We start from the raw sequence: 18,540 nt of genomic DNA, 5'->3' as shown, positions 1-18,540 counted from the left end.
CCACTTTTCTCGAGCCTCAAATGTAATTCTCACTCATGTAATTGTTGCCGGGTTAGAGGAAATGACGAAATAAATAGCATTCTCGAAAATGAGTATTTTTTTAATTAACTGGCTCGTTGTGCACAGAGATGAAGATATAAGTCATTGTTTAAGCGTGCATGGTATTCATATTAAAAAAAAATCAAAAACACAATGGAGAGGTAAATGCACCATACATACAGTAGTGTAGCCACTCGGCAGGGTTCCACTCACAGCTTGTGAGTTCAAGGTTAGATTAGATTAGATTAGATTAGATTACAGTGTGGAAACAGGCCCTTCTGCCCAACAAGTCCACACCGACCCGCCTAAGTGAAACCCACCCATACCCCTACATTTACCCCTTACCTAACACTACGGGCAATTTAGTATGGCCAATTCACCTGACCCTGCACATCTTTTGACTGTGGGAGGAAAGGTATTTACCAACTTATCCTTGTCACTCACTTAGAAAATACAGCAGTTAATGATTGGGGTGATATGTGTACGCTCTTTCACCTTCAGGCTTTTTCTGTCCTGGACATTGTTTCAGTGCTGCCGTCAGCATATTCGTGCCAGGAACAAGTCTACTGTCAAGATACTTGTTGTGGTTCTGTTCGACTAGCTGGGAATTTGTGCTGCAGACGTTTCGTCCCCTGTCTCGGTGACATCCTCCAGCTCTCCGCTGCAGTGGTCGGTATATTGGGTCCAGATCGATGTGCTTATTGATTGAATCTGTGGATGAGTGCCATGCCTCTGGGAATTCCCTGGCTGTTCTCTCTTTGGCCTGTCCTATAATAGTAGTGTTGTCCCAGTCGAATTCATGTTGCTTGTCATCTGTGTGTGTGGCTACTAAGGATAGCTAGAGGCATGGCACTCATCCACAGATTCAATCAATAAGCACATCGACCTGGACCCAATATACCGACTACTGCAACGGACAGCTGGAACTGACAACCGGAAGCAACAGATTCAAACCACTAAAAATGCCGGAGGAAAGATCACAGAAGCGTTTCACAGGAGGCTCCCAAGCACTCAGGATGTCACCAGACAGGGGACGAAACGTCTGCAACACAAATTCCCAGCTCAGCGAACAGAACCACAACAACGAACACACGAGCTACAAATCTTGTCAAGATACCTTCTTGAAGAAGGGCTTATGCACGAAACGTCGATTCTCCTGCTCCTTGGATGCTGCCTGACGTGCTGCGCTTTTCCAGCAACACATTTTCAGCTCTTTTCTCCAGCATCTGCAGTCCTCACTTTCTCCTGCTGTCAAGATAAACAAGCTCAAGCTATTACTAATTTTACAATGCACTTCAGAGAATGTTTTACATTGTTATTGAGCTTACTTCTGAATTGTTGCTGTCTTGCAGTGTAAATGAATTGTTGGCAAATATACTGAAGAGCTGTATCATGGCTGAAGCACGTTTTCCCACATTGTGGAGATCTGAGCCAGAGGTATGAAGTTCAAAATTTGCAATTCAGAAATACATATCAGAAACAAGCGGAATCGCCAGTAAAACCACGAAAGTATCAAATATGCTAAAAATTAGAATAATCAAACTGCTTCACTTCTGCAATCTTGGTCGTTCCGATTCTCTGCAACGCTTCAGTGCTGGAGCCCATGTCATAATCTACAATGCGTCTGACTGTCAGAGCATTGAGCAGAAAAACAAGGAAGAACTTGATAAGGGGAGTTAACATTAAATCAAACGTGACAATTACGGTCCACGACGCGTAATCAACAAAGATGAGTTTCAGTCTCATTCCAAGGGAACACTGCCAACTATAAAACCAAACAGCCCTGTGCACTCACATTTGAAAGAACAATGTTGTCATTGTCCACAGGACTAGTGACGGAACACTGTGGGATAGGAAATGTTGATTACTTGTTCAAGAAGGGGAGTGGAGACCACCCTCGAAATTATAGAAAGGTGTTCCTTTCTACTGTTGTGGGTAAAGTGTTGGAAAAGATTATAAGAGGTAGGATTTCTAATCATCAAGAAAGGAATACGCTGATTACTGATTGTCAACACAGTTTTATAGAGTGGAGGTCGTTCCTCACAATCTTTATTGAATTCTTTGAGAAGGTGACCAAATTGTTAGATGAGGGTAAAACGGTTGATGTGGTGTATATGGTCTTCAGTAGGATGTTTGATAAGATTCCCCACGGGAAGCTATTCCAGAAAATACGGAGGCGAGGTATTGAGGGTGTTTTAGAGATTTGGATTAGAAATTGCCTAGCTGAAAGAAGACAAAGAGTTGTGGTTCATCGGAACACTTCATCCTGGAGTTTTGGTAGTAGTGATGTACCTCTATGATCTGTTTTGGTGCCACTGCGGTTGGTCCTTTTTACAAATGATATGAATGAGAGCGTAGAAGGATGGATTAGTATATTTCGGATGAGACTAAGATCAGAAAAGTTGTGGATAGCGCCGAAGAGTGTTGCAGGATAAAGAGGAGGATAGATAAGCTGCATACCTTGGCTGCGATTTGGCAAATGGAGGTTAATTTGGAAAAATATGACCTAACTCACTTTAGAAGTAGTAACCGGAATGCAGGGTACTGGTTTCATGGTAAGATTCTTGGCAGTGAAGATAAACAGAGAGATTTTAGTGTACCTGTGGATACACAGATCGCTGAAAGTTGCCAGCCCAGTTGATAGACTAGTTGAGAAAGCATACGGTGTATTAGCTTTTATTGGGAGAGTATTGAGTTTCAGAGCCATGAGGTCATGCTGCAGCTACGCAAATATCTGGTACGGTCGCACTTTGAGTATTGTGTACATTTCTGGTGACTGTATTACAGGAAGGATGTGGAGGCTTTGGAAAGTGTTCAGAGGAGATTTCCAAGAATGTTCCCTGGTATGGAGGAATATATGACGAGGAAAGGTTGAGTGACTTTAGGCTATTTTCCTGACATTGAAGAAGGTTGAGAGGTGACTTAATTCAGATATGTAAAAAGACCAGTGGGTTATTTGGGGTAGACAGGGAGAGCCTTGCTCTTTCGATGGTGATGGCTAGCACGAGGTGACGTGGCTTTAAATTAAGGGGAAATTGATGTAGGACAGATATCAGAGGTAGTTTCATCACTCGGAGAGTAGTTGGGGCGTGTAACGGACAGCCAGCAACAATAGTCGACTCGCCAATTTTAAGGGCATTTAAATGGTCATTGAATGCAAATATAAGAAGGCAAATGGAATAGTGTAGGTTAGATGGGTTTCAAAGGTCGGCGCAGCATCGCGGGCTGAAGGACCTGGACTGCGCTGTGATCCTTTCTGATCTATGTTGTAACCTCTGTTGTTTTTTTTCCTGTGCAGTGCATTGTTTTCGAGCTTCTCACATTAAATGGCCACAAATCGGTCACAAGTGACAGCCCCAGTGAGCCAGAGAAATACAAAGGTGACTGCAAATCTCAAGCTGGTCGTGATAAAACAAGCAGGTGGAATAAGCAGGAATGAACCACGGAAACAAATTGCATCTACCCACCTCAGTTTAAGGTGCGTGAAAACGACCAGGATATAGTGAAATATGCATTTAACCAAAGAACAGTTGCCGAGGGGCCAGGATGACAACTCTACTGAGTTTAACTGAAAGTCACAGAAAAATAATGTCAGATATTTCTGGTCAGACACAAAAACAAGGGCACAATAAACATATCCAGCTTGATAATTTGTTTGTTTTCTGCACCTCCAATGAAGAAAAAAAAGGACTTGCGCACCATTTACGTTAAATTTCCTTTGGTACAAAAGAAATATAACTTTTCATTTATTTCCTTGAGAAAGCAAATCACGAGATCTGTTTGAATGGCTGAAGTAGAATGAAGTGACGTCAGGAAGGGATGAAACGTTTTCTCAATGAGTCATCCAACAGTATCAAAGAACACTTTCAGCGAACAGGATAACACTTAAATGAAGGTTAATTTAAACAGACAGTAACACAATTTGATCTTTCTGACTATATGGAGAGTCACGGACGCAATTAACAATATTTAGGTTGAAATTGTTGTCATTTTCCGCCCCTTCTATGACAAAGGACGATATTTTTGTCACTATTTCTGTCGAATATTCTTTGATAAATTATTGCTTAACATTTATTTACTCAGTACCGTAAATGATTAAAAATGCATGGGATCTATTTGAATGGCTGAATTAAAATGCAGAGAAGTATGTAACTGACAATATGATTCCTTAATCAGTGTATCCAATTGTACAAGATCAGATCTGGCGCCAGTTTAAAAGCTGGGCAAGACTGATGACAATTGATTCCTTTTGACATGTTAAGTGGAACGAGAGGCTGTGCTATGCAAAACAGAATGCATGAGGTTACAAATCACGCAACACCAGGTTATAGTCCAACAGGTTTATTTGGAAGCAAACTAGCTTTTGGAGCGTCTCTCCTTCATCAGATGATAATCCATCACCTGATGTAGGAGCGACGCTCCGAAAGCTGCTGTGCCTCCAATTAAACATGTTGGACTGTAACCTGGTGTTATGTGATTTTAAAAATTGTACACCCCAGTCCAAAACCGGTATCTCCAAATCAAGAATGCATGAGGGATGCGAAAATTGAATTAAGACATTCTAACACGTTTGAACCGAACCTTCAGTTTCTAAAAAAAGGAAGGGTTTGAAACTGCAGTGAAGACAGTTTGATTGAAACAGGTCTTTCAGAATCATTGAAACGGGAATGCAAGTATTTTATATATAGTTCATGCATGAAGTATCATGATCTGTCAGGTTTTATTCGTTCCCCACAAAATGCTTCCAGACAGTTTACAATTCCAGGCATATTGCTGGAGTCACACTTGGTTTATCTCGGAAAACACACCCCAGTGTCCTGACTTCTCCATGTTGATCTTGGGTACAGTCTCCAGGCGGATGGTAACTGTAAATCCACAGAGTCTCATCGCTACGTGGACAACACCACTTCCCTGCAAGAAGCCCACCGAATTCTCCCAATTTCTGGGACTACATGGCATCTACTTGGATGAGGAGACATTCCACTTGCAAACTTTACAGATGTCCACCGATTTGAATTAATGTGTTATTCACCCCTCTTCCATCGAAACAGCCTTCGAGCGCACCTCCTCCAAACCCCGATTTACTACTCTCAATTCCCTTTAAACAAAATAAAAAAAGGTTCAGCTGTGTCCTCACGTAGCATCCGACCGGACTCCGCAACTAACCTATCATCCTAAAACACTTCTGCCAATTCTAATTCGACCACTCCACAAAGAATATTTTGCTCTCCCCACCTCATCCTGCAAAACGCAAGTATCATTCTGTTGCACATTTCTTTCAAGCCACATGCCCAACAAACATCCGCGAAGCTCAAGCAACCATCCCCTACGACCAAAAGACAATCAAAATCTGTTGGCACCATCACTCCTTCGCCTCCATTCCTGGCCCCAGAAAGACATTCCCGGTGAGATAGATGTTCACCTGTAATTCCTCCAAAGTAGTTTATTGTATCCAGTGATCTCGATACATCGCTGCGACAAAACGTTTAGTGAGGCCACATTTTGCTGAGCATCTTAGCCTGGCCTGTAGGTTCTGACCTGATCTCCCAGTCACTGTACATTGTAATTCGCTTTCACACAACTTTTCAAACATGACCATCCTTAGCCTCGTTCTTTGCCACAGCGAATCAGACCACATATTGTGGGAAAGACCACCTCATCTTCCGCCTGTGGAGATGACAGCCCGGAGACACAACAATGCATTTTCTACTTTCAAACAGCTTCCCTTCCCATCCATCAACTCCAGTCCCAGGCCTCTACATCTCCCATCCATTCGACTAATCAACACTTTCATTCAGAAATCAAACAATTGCCTTGCTACTCAACGAGCTACAGCGTCATGTCCTCAACTTGTAATTCACCCGTCCTTACCTCACCACACTGCTCCCGTTTCCCACAGCTCCCCTTAATCTGCAGGTGTACTTACACCCACCTGCAGGCCGAGATGAGTGTTACCCTGAAAGGTTGATATCTCTATCTGCTGATGCTGCGTGGCATGCTTTGTTCTTTCAGCCTCCTGCTTGTCTACCTTGGATTTTAGCATCTGCATTTCGTGTTATATTTTGTCTCTTCCGGAGTCACATGTCGACCAACTGTTTTCTTCCACTAAAGGAAACAAGGAGAAAATCCGTCATTAAGTGAAATTTTTTCAATGAATTCAAATTTAACCTGCTGTGAATGGATTTGATTTTTTTTCAGTATTGTTAAATGTTCTGAGATTACGATATTTGTAGTGCTACCACACTTCTAACACGTGAGCCTACAACGTAAGGCAAAGCAAACTTAGTGGCGTGGTGGCTCAGTGGTTAGCAATGCTGCTACACAGTGCTACGGAACCGGGTTTAACTGCAGCCGACGGCGACAGCCTGTTCGGAGTTTGCACTTTCTCACCATGTTTGAGTGTCTTTCTATTCAACTTCCAAAGACGTGCACGTCAGGTGAATCGGTCAAGCGAAGTTGTTCATAGTTTTAAGGGATGTGAAGATTAGGTGAAAAATTCAGTGGTAAATCTAAAGTAACAGAGTAGATAAATGGGTCTGGGTGGGTTACTCTTCGGGTGGGTCGGTGTGCACTTGTTCCTCATTGGGAAATCTGTGAAGGCCTCTTTTGCAGCAATGTTTCATGAAAGTGAACTTCGAGTAAATGGTTCGAGATCTATATCAATCATTAATCTCCTTGGCCTTTGATGTTAGTGACTAAGTAACCAGAGGTACATAACCAACGTTAAATAATTCCACACGGCTGATTGGTATGGAATGAAATTACATTCCAGCCCATCAGACTGGTGCTTTCGCGATTTCTGTTTGAACAACATCTATTTCCGCTCAGTTTCAAAGTTGTGGGTTTGAAAAACTGTTCCAGCTTGGTCACAAATGCAATTTAAATTTCTCAATAGTGGCACATTGATGAAAGAAACTGACATATGGAAAGAGAAAAAAGCTGCAGAAAGTGAGGCCAACTTGAAATATCAACTCAATAAGACGATATTGTAAAAGGAAACAAAACACGGATTTTCCCATGAATTATTGAGCATGGGTTATTACTTTCACAGCTTCTTCCAAACATCTCAGTAACATTTATTCTCTTCATGTCCTTCCAATTTATTCTCCATCCCTCGCTGTGAACCTCTCCCAGACACTCACGTTTGGGATTTGGCCCTCAAACTCAACTTTGCAATACACAGTCTCCTCTCAAACATTCAACTGCTTCTTCCTGTGTTTTTATCCATTCTGTCTGTGTGATCTTTTCATTCTTTGATCTTTCCTAATCTGTTACTGGTCATGCTCGGTCAGTATCCACACCGCACCTGTCTTCTTACCGATCAATTTCGGCCCCTGCATGTTCTCGATGCTGTTCTCTTCGTTGCTTCCAAAACGATCTGATTGTTCTTTCCCCGTATTTCATGCCTTCCGCATAGTTTTTTTAGGCTCAGTTATTCACAATATTATACAACACCAGATTGATAGTCAATATAGTAATATCCTAGCTGTAATGTGTTGCTGGCGAAGCGCAACAGGTCAGGGAGCATCCAAGGAACAGGAGAACCGACGTTTCCGGCATGAGCCCTTCTTCAGGAATGAGGAAAGTGTGTCCAGCAGGTAAGATAAAAGGTAGTGAGGAGTGACTTGGGGGAGGGGCGTTGGAAATGCGATAGGTGGAAGGAGGTCAAGGTGAGGGTGATAGGCCGGAGTGGGGGTAGGGGCGGAGCGGTCAGAAAGAAGATTATAGGTTAGGAAAACGGAGCTGAGTTCGAGGGACTTGACTGAGACAAGGTGGGGGGAGGGGAAATGAGCAAACTGGAGAAATCTGAGTTCATCCCTTGTGGTTGGAGGGTTCCTAGGTGGAAGATGAGGTGCCCTTCCTCCAACCGTCGTGTTGCTATGGTCTGGCGTTGGAGGAGTCTAAGGACCTGCATGTCCTTGGTGAAGTGGGAAGGGGAGTTGAAGTGTTGAGCCACGGGGTGATTGGGTTGGTTGGTCCGGGTGTCCCAGAGGTGTTCTGGACTTGTGCCTCACAACACACTCCACATTCAACAACCAGATATACGAACAAATCAACGGAACACCCATGGGCTCACGGATCTCGGGACTCATAGCAGAAGCAGTAATGCAAAGGTTAGAACAAACAGTCTTACCACAAATTCAACCCAAACTCTGGGTCAGATATGTTGATGACACCTTTGTACTCATTAAAAACACGGAAACAGAGAATACACACCGGATCATCAACTCCACACTCACAGGAATCCGATTCACGAGAGAGGAAGAAAAGGACAACCAACTCCCATTCCTAGACGTGAGGGTACAGAGAACACCAAACGGAGAATTCACCACTAAGGTACACAGGAAAGCCACACACACACACCAAGTCCTGAACTATGAAAGCAACCACCCCAATACACACAAACGAAGTTGCATCAAGACACTATTCAAAAGGGCCACAACATGCTGCAGCACACCAGAACTGCAAAAAGAGGAAGAGGAACACCTATACAAGGTATTCGGAAAAAACGGATATCCTCGCAATTTTATCAACAGATGCCTAAGGGAAAGCCATCAGAACGAGGACATGCCGCAACCCAAAGGACGAGCCACAGGACCATATGTCAAGAACATCTCTGAAATGACAGCCAGACTACTGCGACCACTAGGACTTATAACAGCACACAAACCAACAGCCATTCTCAGACGACAACTCACCAAAACCACGGGCCCGATACCCAGCATGAGCAAAACTAATGTAGTGTACAAACTCCCATGCAAGGACTTGCACAAAACACTATATAGGACAAACAGGAAGACAGCTAACGATCCGCATCCACGAACATCAACTAGCCACGAAACGACACGACCAGCTATCCCTAGTAGCCACACACGCAGACGACAAGCAACATGAATTTGACTGGGACAACACTACCATTATAGGGCAAGCGAAACAAAGAACAGCCAGGGAATTCCTAGAAGCATGGCACTCATCCACAAACTCCATCAACAAACACATAGACCTGGAGCCAATATACCGGCCACTACAGCGGACAGCTGAAACTGACAACCGGAAGCAGCAGTGACAGGCCACTATTAATGCCGGAGGAAACACCACAGAAGCGCTTCACAGGAGGCTCCCAAGCACTGAGGATGTCACCTCGACAGGGGACGAAACGTTTGCAACAAAAACTTCCAACTCGGCGAAGAGAACCACAGCAACGAGCACCCGAGCTACAAATCTTCTCACAAACTTTGAATTAATTTGTCTGTTTCCATTTTCTTGCCACTAATCTGATATTACTTATATTTAGTTGTTCGTTTCCACGAATCGGGCGATGGGTTGGTGGCGGGAGTTCAAGCCCAATCAGAGGGTGTGATGGCTAATAGAGTCCAAACCTTGGGAAAGAGGCTGACTGTCACAGATGAACTAGCACGAATGTCTCAATTGAATGATTTTGTGATTGTGACTGAATTCATTGAGCTGAGCGGGAACTGACTCAGGATGAATTCAAAAAGACATGCACACACTCACCAGACTTATTGTCTGAGTCGTCCATTCGCTCCTAAATACGCTTTTGACTCAGCTCATAGTGGTCAGCCAGTCATTCTTTCGAGCTGCTGGAAATCCGACATCTGAACCACAACACCCTTGCAGCGTAGCTCATTGGTACAGGAATGATAAACTATCTCTGTCTTTTGGTCTTCCTCGTGGAGAATTTTCTACAGCTGTTCTCTGACATCCTTGACCAAGTGTGACAATGCTAATCTTTTAACAAAGTTTCATGTCCTTGATTCTTTTCCACGAGGTACTGTAAAGGAAAAAGGTCTGAGAATGTATGACTTTAGGGACCTAACCGATACTGCCTAAGGAAACCATCAGGCAAAACACATTTTTCGTTTTACTTTTAAATAATCATTGTACAATGAAAGGAGAATGGCTAGTTCTCCCGGTCGGGTATATTTTAGCTGGAGATGGAGAGAAGCTGATGGAGTGGAAAAGAGTTCCCACGCTTCAGTAAATGAAAACTGGGTGATCCCCCCTCTCACTCACATCTCTCCTGTAAGAACTTGTGGTTGAATGTACCTTTCGTTTTTCACCAAGGGATGTATTTATGGGATGTTGTAGAAATTGGAACAGCTTTAAGTTGCGGGTAATCTAATGTCGATTGAGTTATCGATTAGTTGTTATTCTATATTCTGTTCTATTTTGTCTTATGTTTCCTTTGGTGGTGTGTAAATAAATTCGGATTTCTAGGAAGATGAGTGGTTTAACCAGATGCATCACTCCTGCGCTATCCACCATATATGTACCTGAATCAAATGGAAATATTCGGGTCTGGGCTGCCTTCGTTTAGGTGTCTAGCCCGGTCCAAACCAGCAGGCAGCAGGGATACTAACATAGCATGCTAAAGATTTGTTTATTTACTGGAAATGGCAATTATGTTACCCATCTAAAGGATCTTCCATCAGTTCAGCGTGTTCACCGTTCTTCCGAACTTAGAAAATAAAGCTAAATGACTTGCAGATGTCAGTAATCAAAAACAAAAGAAAAGCCAAAATGACTGAGCCAATGACATAGATATTAGTTCTGAAGAAGGGTCACTTGACATGCATCATTAACTCTAATTTCCTTCTGCAGCTGCCGCCAGACCTGCTGAGCTTACCAGAAATATATGTCCTCTTTTGCTTCTTCCTACTGGAGCCTCAGTGATTGCAGATATGTTTTGCAACACATTGCCCATTGCGCATTCAAGTAGCTCACTTTGCACAAGCTGACTTTTTTTTTGCGGCCAAGTTGACAAATGGTAAATAGTAAATTCAAATGCACGTCTTTACAGGCAGGGCAGATTTCATAGGGAAGAATCCACCCAGAAGTATCTTTTGAAGCATGCAACCTGTTTTCACTTTCGCAGCTTACCTGCTGCAAACAGTTTTTCTGTCTACCAGCATAAATTAAATCGTATCGGAAAAAATAATCTGAGCTGGGCGAACAGGCCATTCTCAGACATAATTGTAAGTAGCCATTCCAGACATATCGACATTTCTGCCTTGATAACATCTCTCGAAAGAAACTGAAGGACAGCATAACCTTATTAAAGGAACAGAACCGTCATCATACAGCTTACTAAAACATTTCTTGGTCACACTTTATTAAAGAGGGAATTTCTGCTGGTATTGTCACATACACTTATCCTGAGTTAAGAACATTTGAAAAAAGCATCGTAAATTACCCAATTGTACTGAGGTGGGATTCATCTATTTCCATATTTGCACTGACGGCTTCTCTGTTACAAAAATGATGATATCATGAATGAGAGTTCGTTAGCAGCGCAGTAAATTAAATGCAGAATATTTGTTTCATGTCCACGTTATAAACACAATATGGCCGTTCCCAAAGAGATACACAAATATTAGCTACAAGCTCTCATTATCCACCATTCTCAAACATTAACAGCACCTCAAATGAAAACAAATATAGTACCTGCAGCCCATATTTTCTAACAGTGAAGATGCAGAGATGCTGGTGTTGGATTGGGGTGAATAGGGTCAGACGTTACACGACACCATACGACAGTTCAGCAGATTTATTTGAAATCACGGGTTTCGAAATGCTGCTCCTACCTCATGGGGAAATCTGCTGAACTTGGCCAAAGAATAGCGATTCGAAAACGTGTGCTTTCAAATAAAGCTGTTGGTGTGAAACTTGGTGTTGTGTAACATCTGGCCATATTTTGTTTTTGAATCCCCAACTTACATCTCTAAGCCCGACATTACGATTCAAATGAAAAATAAACTTGTTAGAATTAATCTTGGAAATGTTTCCAAGAAGGTTACACATTTGAAAAATAATTGTTTTTTCCGTATAATCCACGAATCTCTCAGTCCTTCTTTTTAGTCATTCTTCATTGGACACTGCTTGCAATAGTGAGACGACACTGTGCCCTTTCGAGGCGCTCTGTCTTGTTTCTCTGCCAAACGGATCTTGTCATATTCGTGTCGCACGGTCTCCTCTGACGGGCATTTAATAAATAGCTGTGACGTTCCCAGGACTCGCTTTTTTCATAGGAAGGCAAAACAATCATGGTTTAGCACCATTACGCTGACACAGAATCAAACTACTTGCTTTCACGCAGTCGATGCTGTTTGCTGGCTCCTGGAGCTGAATGGCTGCGTTCTCTGTTGCTCGAGTGAGGGCTCAGGCAGTGAGTCGTCCTCTTATATGTCATAAGGCAGATAATATTTCTTTCGTTATTTCTTTCTGCTGGATTATTCAGAATTAGAATCAGAATCCCCACGGTGTGGAAACAGGCCTTTCAGCCCAACAAGTCCACAGCGACATACCAAAGAGGAACCCATCCATATACATGCCTTATATTTGCTCATTGCCCAGAACTTATATGTATCGAAAAAGTATGGTAAATTTGCCATGGTCAATTTACTTAACCTGTGCATATTTGGGTTGTTGGAGGAAACCAGCGCACATGGAAAAAAGGCACGCAGAGAAAATGTGCTAACTCCTCACATGCAGTTTTCCGAGGGTGGAATAGAACCTGAGCCCCTAGCACTTGCGAAGTAGCAGCTCTAACCACGGGACAACCATGGCACTGCCTCAGCTGCGTTGAATTATCATTGTGTTACCGAATCGCCATCACAAGATTTGTGTTTATGTGATGATACCTGCATTGGCAGTATTGATAATTAATGTTTAAATAAGGCGTTGACTTGTTAAGACCGTCAATATAATAAGATATTCGATTTGTTGTATACTATCTCTGCAGTAAGGATGAATTAAGTTTTCATGAAAGCATCACTGTAGACGAATTAAATCATATCTGAAACTCAGTGTCTGATACTTGCCTTTGAAAAATGGATATGTTTGGTGCTATGCCATCTGCACAACAGACTTTGGGGTATGAGTCGATTCATGGTCAGTTGGGGTCTGGTCTGCTGTCGTCCACAATAAAGCATAGCGAGAGGCTGAACAGGCTGGGGCGGTATTTCCTGGAGCGTCGGAGGCTAAGGGGTGACCTTAAAGAGGTTTACAAAACCGTGAAGGGCATGGATCGGGTAAATGGACAAAGTCATTTCCCTGGGGTCTGGAGTCCAGAACTAGAATGCATAGGTTTAGGGTGAGATGGGAAAGATATAAAAGAGACCTAAGGGGCAACGTTTTCACGCAGACGGCGCTCCGTGTATGAAATGAGCTGCTAGAGGAAGTGGCGGAGGCTGGTAAAATTTCTTTATTTGAGGCATTTGGATTGGTATATGAATAGGAAGGATTTGGAGGGATATGGGCCGGGTGCTGGTAGGTGGGACTAGATTGGGTTGGGATATATGGTCGGCATGGACGGGTTGGGCCGAAGGGTCTTTTTCCATGCTGTACTTCTCTATGACTTTATGACTCTATGTGCCTTCAGAGTAAGTCCTTCAGGCATACGCCCGTGACTGGAGCCGACTTACGGTAACCATTAGGTTTTGAATCATCTCTCTCCATTGAACGTGTTTTAAAAATAGCAAGGAGATGTCTTGCTTGAATAACCAGCTCTCAGCTTTTCAAGCTACATCTCGAAATAATTTGGCCACGAACCTAGAGAGCTTCTTAATCACGGCCAATCTCTCTGGCTATACCTTCGTTCAAAAGCTCTCAGATTTCCAAATAAAATGCTTTGCATTACAAGCATCACTCCGTATTCCCTCTTCATAATTCAACATATACAGACTGCATCTAAGTTGCTTAATCTGTGAAAAGATTCATGTCATAATACATAAAACTCATCGTAGTTTCCCAAAACAGTGAAATAATCCGAGATGTGCGGTGGAGTTGAGGGGAGCAGGCGGTGTTGTGTGTGAAATGTGATTTCACCTTCGGAAGTGAAACACTGATAGTGTGTACTCTCCGTAGCTGTAGCTGCACAGCCACGATAGACTTTCCCCACCCCACCGTTAACACCCCTCCTCCTCAACAAACAAGGCACCGTCTTACTGAAGAAATTGTCAGGTTTAATCTAAATGGCCTTGCTTCAGTACCTCACCAGATGGTACATTGTACAAAAATCTAATTTTGCTGCAAGGTAGATTGAGGAATGGATTAACCTTTAGAATGAGCTGGGCTTATGGCTATGTTAAGTAGTCCAGTATAATTACTGGTCCAATTAGCATTCACAGTGTCAGCTGAATAAAGTTAATCATGAGCTTGAGGAATAGGACAGAGTTAGGCTGTGCTTATTTCATAGTTGGGACATTTGATAAAATCGCAAAAAGAATTATTATTATATCGTGTGTTGCCATCAAATTCAACATTCGATTTAAGGGGGAAGGTTTTAATTAGTATTACATCTGCAATTAGGATCAACTTCGATTTCGAGGTAAAATGAGAACCTTGGTTTAATTTACTGGTGGGTTTCTGTTCAGAATGGATTTCCATTTTATCAAGAGCATACAGTTGTTCTTAAGGCGGGAGTTAGTGTTCAGCATGTCACTGGAATTATTCTTTTTGTGACTTAGTCTTTGTCTCATTTGAGAAGTAACATTTGATTCTGAGGAAGGTCATCCATAGTTATCATGTTGCATGAATCGTAACACGACAATTTATGAAAGAGGGAAATGCTACTGCGCCCATGGTGACTGAAGAAAAACTATGCATCATGAATGTTTTTGCTTTAATGAGAAGACATATTGAGTAGAATGGTGCGTGAACTGTTGACAACAAACCTATTTAAAATGAGACTCATGGAAGAACTTTGAAAAAAGAAGATGAGTGAAAAGTGTCCTGGGCATAAACTTGTTTTATCCAGACGCTGAGTGGTTGCCAGAAGACTGGAATTTTGCAACTGTCAGTAGAAGAAAAGTTATAACGTTAAGGCCAGAAATTACAAGCCAGATAGTTTAACAAACTCTAAAAAACAAGACATATTAGAACTGATACCTGTCACCAGTAGAGTTCCCCAAGTATCGGTACTGGGTCCACTACATTTCGTCATTTATATAAATAATTGGTTGTGAGTGTCAGAGTGAGTAAGCTTGCAGAAGACACCAAAATTGGAGGTATAGTGGACAGCGATGAAGGTTATCTCAGATTTCAACGGGTCGTTGATCAGATGGGCCAATGGGATGAGAAGTGGCAGTTGGAATTTAATTCAGATAAATGTTAGGTTCTGAATCGATTCCCTACAGTGTGGAAGCAGGTCCTTCGGCCCAACCAGTCCACACCGAAACCTCCGAAGAGTAACCTAACCAGACCCATTTCCCTCTAACTAATGCCCCGAACACTATGGGCAATTTAGCATGGCCAATTCATCTGACTTGCACATCTTTGGACTGTGGGAAGAATCTGTAGTACCCAGAGGAAACCCACGCAGACACAGGGACAATGTGCAAACTCCACACAGTCACCGTGGTGTGTGAGGCAGAAGTGCTATCCACTGAGTCACTGTGCCGCCCATTTTGGGAAAGCAAACCTTAGCAGGACTTATACACTTTATGGTAAGGTCGGAGGGAGTGTTACTGAACAAAGAGACATTGGAGTGTAGTTCTATAGCTCATTGAAAATGGAATCGCATGTAGACAGGATAGTGATGAAGGCGTTTGGTGCGTTTTCTTGTATTTGTCAGAGTATTGACGACAGGAATTGGGAGGTCATGTTGCAGCTGCACAAGACATTGGAGTATTGCGTGCAATTCTTGTCTCCTTCCTATCGGAAAGATGTTTAAAAAACTTGAATGTGTTCAGAAAAGGTTTACGAGGATTTTGCCTGAGTTGGTGGATTTGAGCTATATAGAACATAGAACATAGAAGAATACAGCGCAGTACAGGACCTTCGGCCCTCGATGTTTCGCCGATCCAAGCCCACCTAACCTACACTAGCCCACTATCCTCCATATGCCTATCCAATGCCCGGTTAAATGCCCATAATGAGGGAGAGTCCACCACTGCTACTGGCAGAGCATTCCATGAACTCACGACTCGCTGAGTAAAGAACATACCCCTAACATCTGTCCTGTATATGCACCCCCCGCTTAATTTAAAGCTATGCCCCCTTGTAATAGCTGACTCCATACGTGGAAAAAGATTATCACTGTCAACCCTATCTAAACCCCTAATCATCTTGTACACCGCTATCAAGTCACCCCTAAACCTTGTTTTCTCCAATGAAAACAACCCCAAGTGCCTCAGCCTTTCTTCATACGATCTTCCTACCATACCAGGCAACATCCTGGTAAACCTCCTCTGCACCAGTTCCAGTGCCACATCCTTCCTATAGTATGGCGACCAAAACTGCACACAATACTCCAGATGTGGCCGCACCAGAGTCTTATACAACTGCAACATGACCTCAGGACTCCGGAACTCAATTCCTCTACCAATAAAAGCCAGTATGCCATATGCCTTCTTCACCGCACTATTTACCTGGGTGGCAACTTCAAAGATCTGTGTACATGGACACCAAGATCCCTCTGCTCATCCCCACTACCAAGTATCCGACCATTAGCCCAGTACCCCATCTTTTTGTTACTCTTACCAAAGTGAATCACCTCACACTTAGCTACATTGAACTCCATTTGCCACCTTTCTGCCCAGTTCTGCAGCTTATCTAAATCCCGCTGTAACCTGCCACATCCTTCCTCACTGTCTACAACTCCTCCGACTTTCGTATCATCCGCAAACTTGCTCACCCAAACTTCTAGCCCCTTCTCCAGGTCATTTATAAAAATGACAAACAGCAATGGTCCCAAAACAGATCCTTGCGGAACACCGCTAGTGACGGCACTCCAAGATGAACCTTTGCCATCAACTACTACCCTCTGTCTTCTTCCAGCCAGCCAACTCCTAATCCAAACCTCCAACTCACCCTCAATGCCATACCTCCGTATTTTTTGCAGTAGTCTACCATGGGGAACCTTATCAAACGCCTTACTAAATTCCATATACACCACATCTACCGCTTTCCCCTCGTCCACCTCCTTAGTCACCTTCTCAAAGAATTCAATTATATTTGTGAGGCACGACCTGCCCGTCACAAAACCATGCTGACTGTCAGATATGAATTCCCGCGCATACATCCATCATCAAACCAATTAAAATGATGCTTCATCCCGGCCGTCAATACTTCCTCCAACAATATGCCTACCCCTGATGTCAGACTCACTTGACTATAGTAGCTTTGTTTGCATTCGCTACATCGATTAAAATCTCCAGACATCCAGAACCTTATCAGTCGCTAAAGACGAAACAAAAATGTCTGCAAGGGTCTTTGCAATCTTTCGCTAGTCTCCCACATCTTCTGAGAACGGACTTGATCAGGTGAAGGGGATTTAACCAGCGTAATAAGCTCAAAGTTTGCAAACATCTCTTGTCGTGGTAAACTGTCCAAAATATCAGCATTCCTTCCCTTGTTTCCTTAGCGTACATGATTCTGTCCTGAGTAAACAACGATGAGAAATACTCGTTAAACACTCATCAATCTCCTGTGACTCTACGCATAGCCAACGATGCTGACATTTAAATGAATTTAATCTCTCCCTTTTCACCGTTTTCCACTTAATTTAGCAACCGAAACACGTGGAATTTTCTGTAACCTAATCTAATATATCCAATACACGGTAACGGTTTGCAGCCATTGGTTGTCAGAAGCTGAAGGCAAATTATTGCATCCACTAAATGTCAGAACATGCAGAGCAGAGGGTTGTGGTTACCGGTGGCTGGATGTGGGCAGATGGTGGTGCCTATAATTGTGAACACTACTTTAACTGTCACTGAGTTTTCTTGTGAGCAGAACAGTCTCTTTGTGACATGAGTGAGAAGCATAAAATTATAGCAAATTTGGCACACTGAAAGACACTGTTCGTTTTTGTGGCGTGATCACAGATGGGTAGAAAGACTAACATTCAAAGGTAGATATACGAGGAGGACAGTCGTTCAGTATTCTTTTCACTCAGAGGGTAGTGGGAGTGAGAAACGCACAGTGTAAGTATAACCCTTGCCACAGTGAGGAGGAGTTAGATACGCTTTGGTTGTCACTCAGAGCGATGGCTCAAAATCTAGAAAATGGCATGACAATGTTCAAAGAAAGAACAAAAAGCAAGTAAAATTGCAGCTCAGTTCCAGGTTATTCAGCTCTCGAAGCTGCGGTGATCGAGATCCTCTATCTGAACCTGCCATCTATTTTCTAAGCAGCCATATCCCTCTGCTCCCTACCCATTCATGCATCTGTCTAGATACATCTTATTTGACGCTATTGTGCCCGTCTCTACCACCTTCCCCTCCAAGGTGTTCCAGGCATCCACCAGCATCTGCGTAAAGAAAATTCGAAACTTATATCCCTAAATCTTTTACACTCTCTCTTTGAACTCGTGAGCCTGAGCATTTGAGTCCCAAACTCTGTGGAAAGGTTTCATTCTGTCTTAAACTCTCGTGATTTTGTCGACATCAATCTGAAACCCTATCAGCCTCCGTCTATTGAAAGCTATCCTTATCTATTCAACGTCTCTTCATAGCTACGAACCTCCATACCAGGCAA

This window comes from Chiloscyllium plagiosum, unplaced genomic scaffold (genome assembly GCF_037043375.1).
Source record: "Chiloscyllium plagiosum isolate Xiang-an unplaced genomic scaffold, Cpla_swu_hap1 HiC_scaffold_52, whole genome shotgun sequence".
NCBI lineage: Eukaryota > Metazoa > Chordata > Chondrichthyes > Orectolobiformes > Hemiscylliidae > Chiloscyllium > Chiloscyllium plagiosum.
This window is presented reverse-complemented; position numbering follows the sequence as displayed.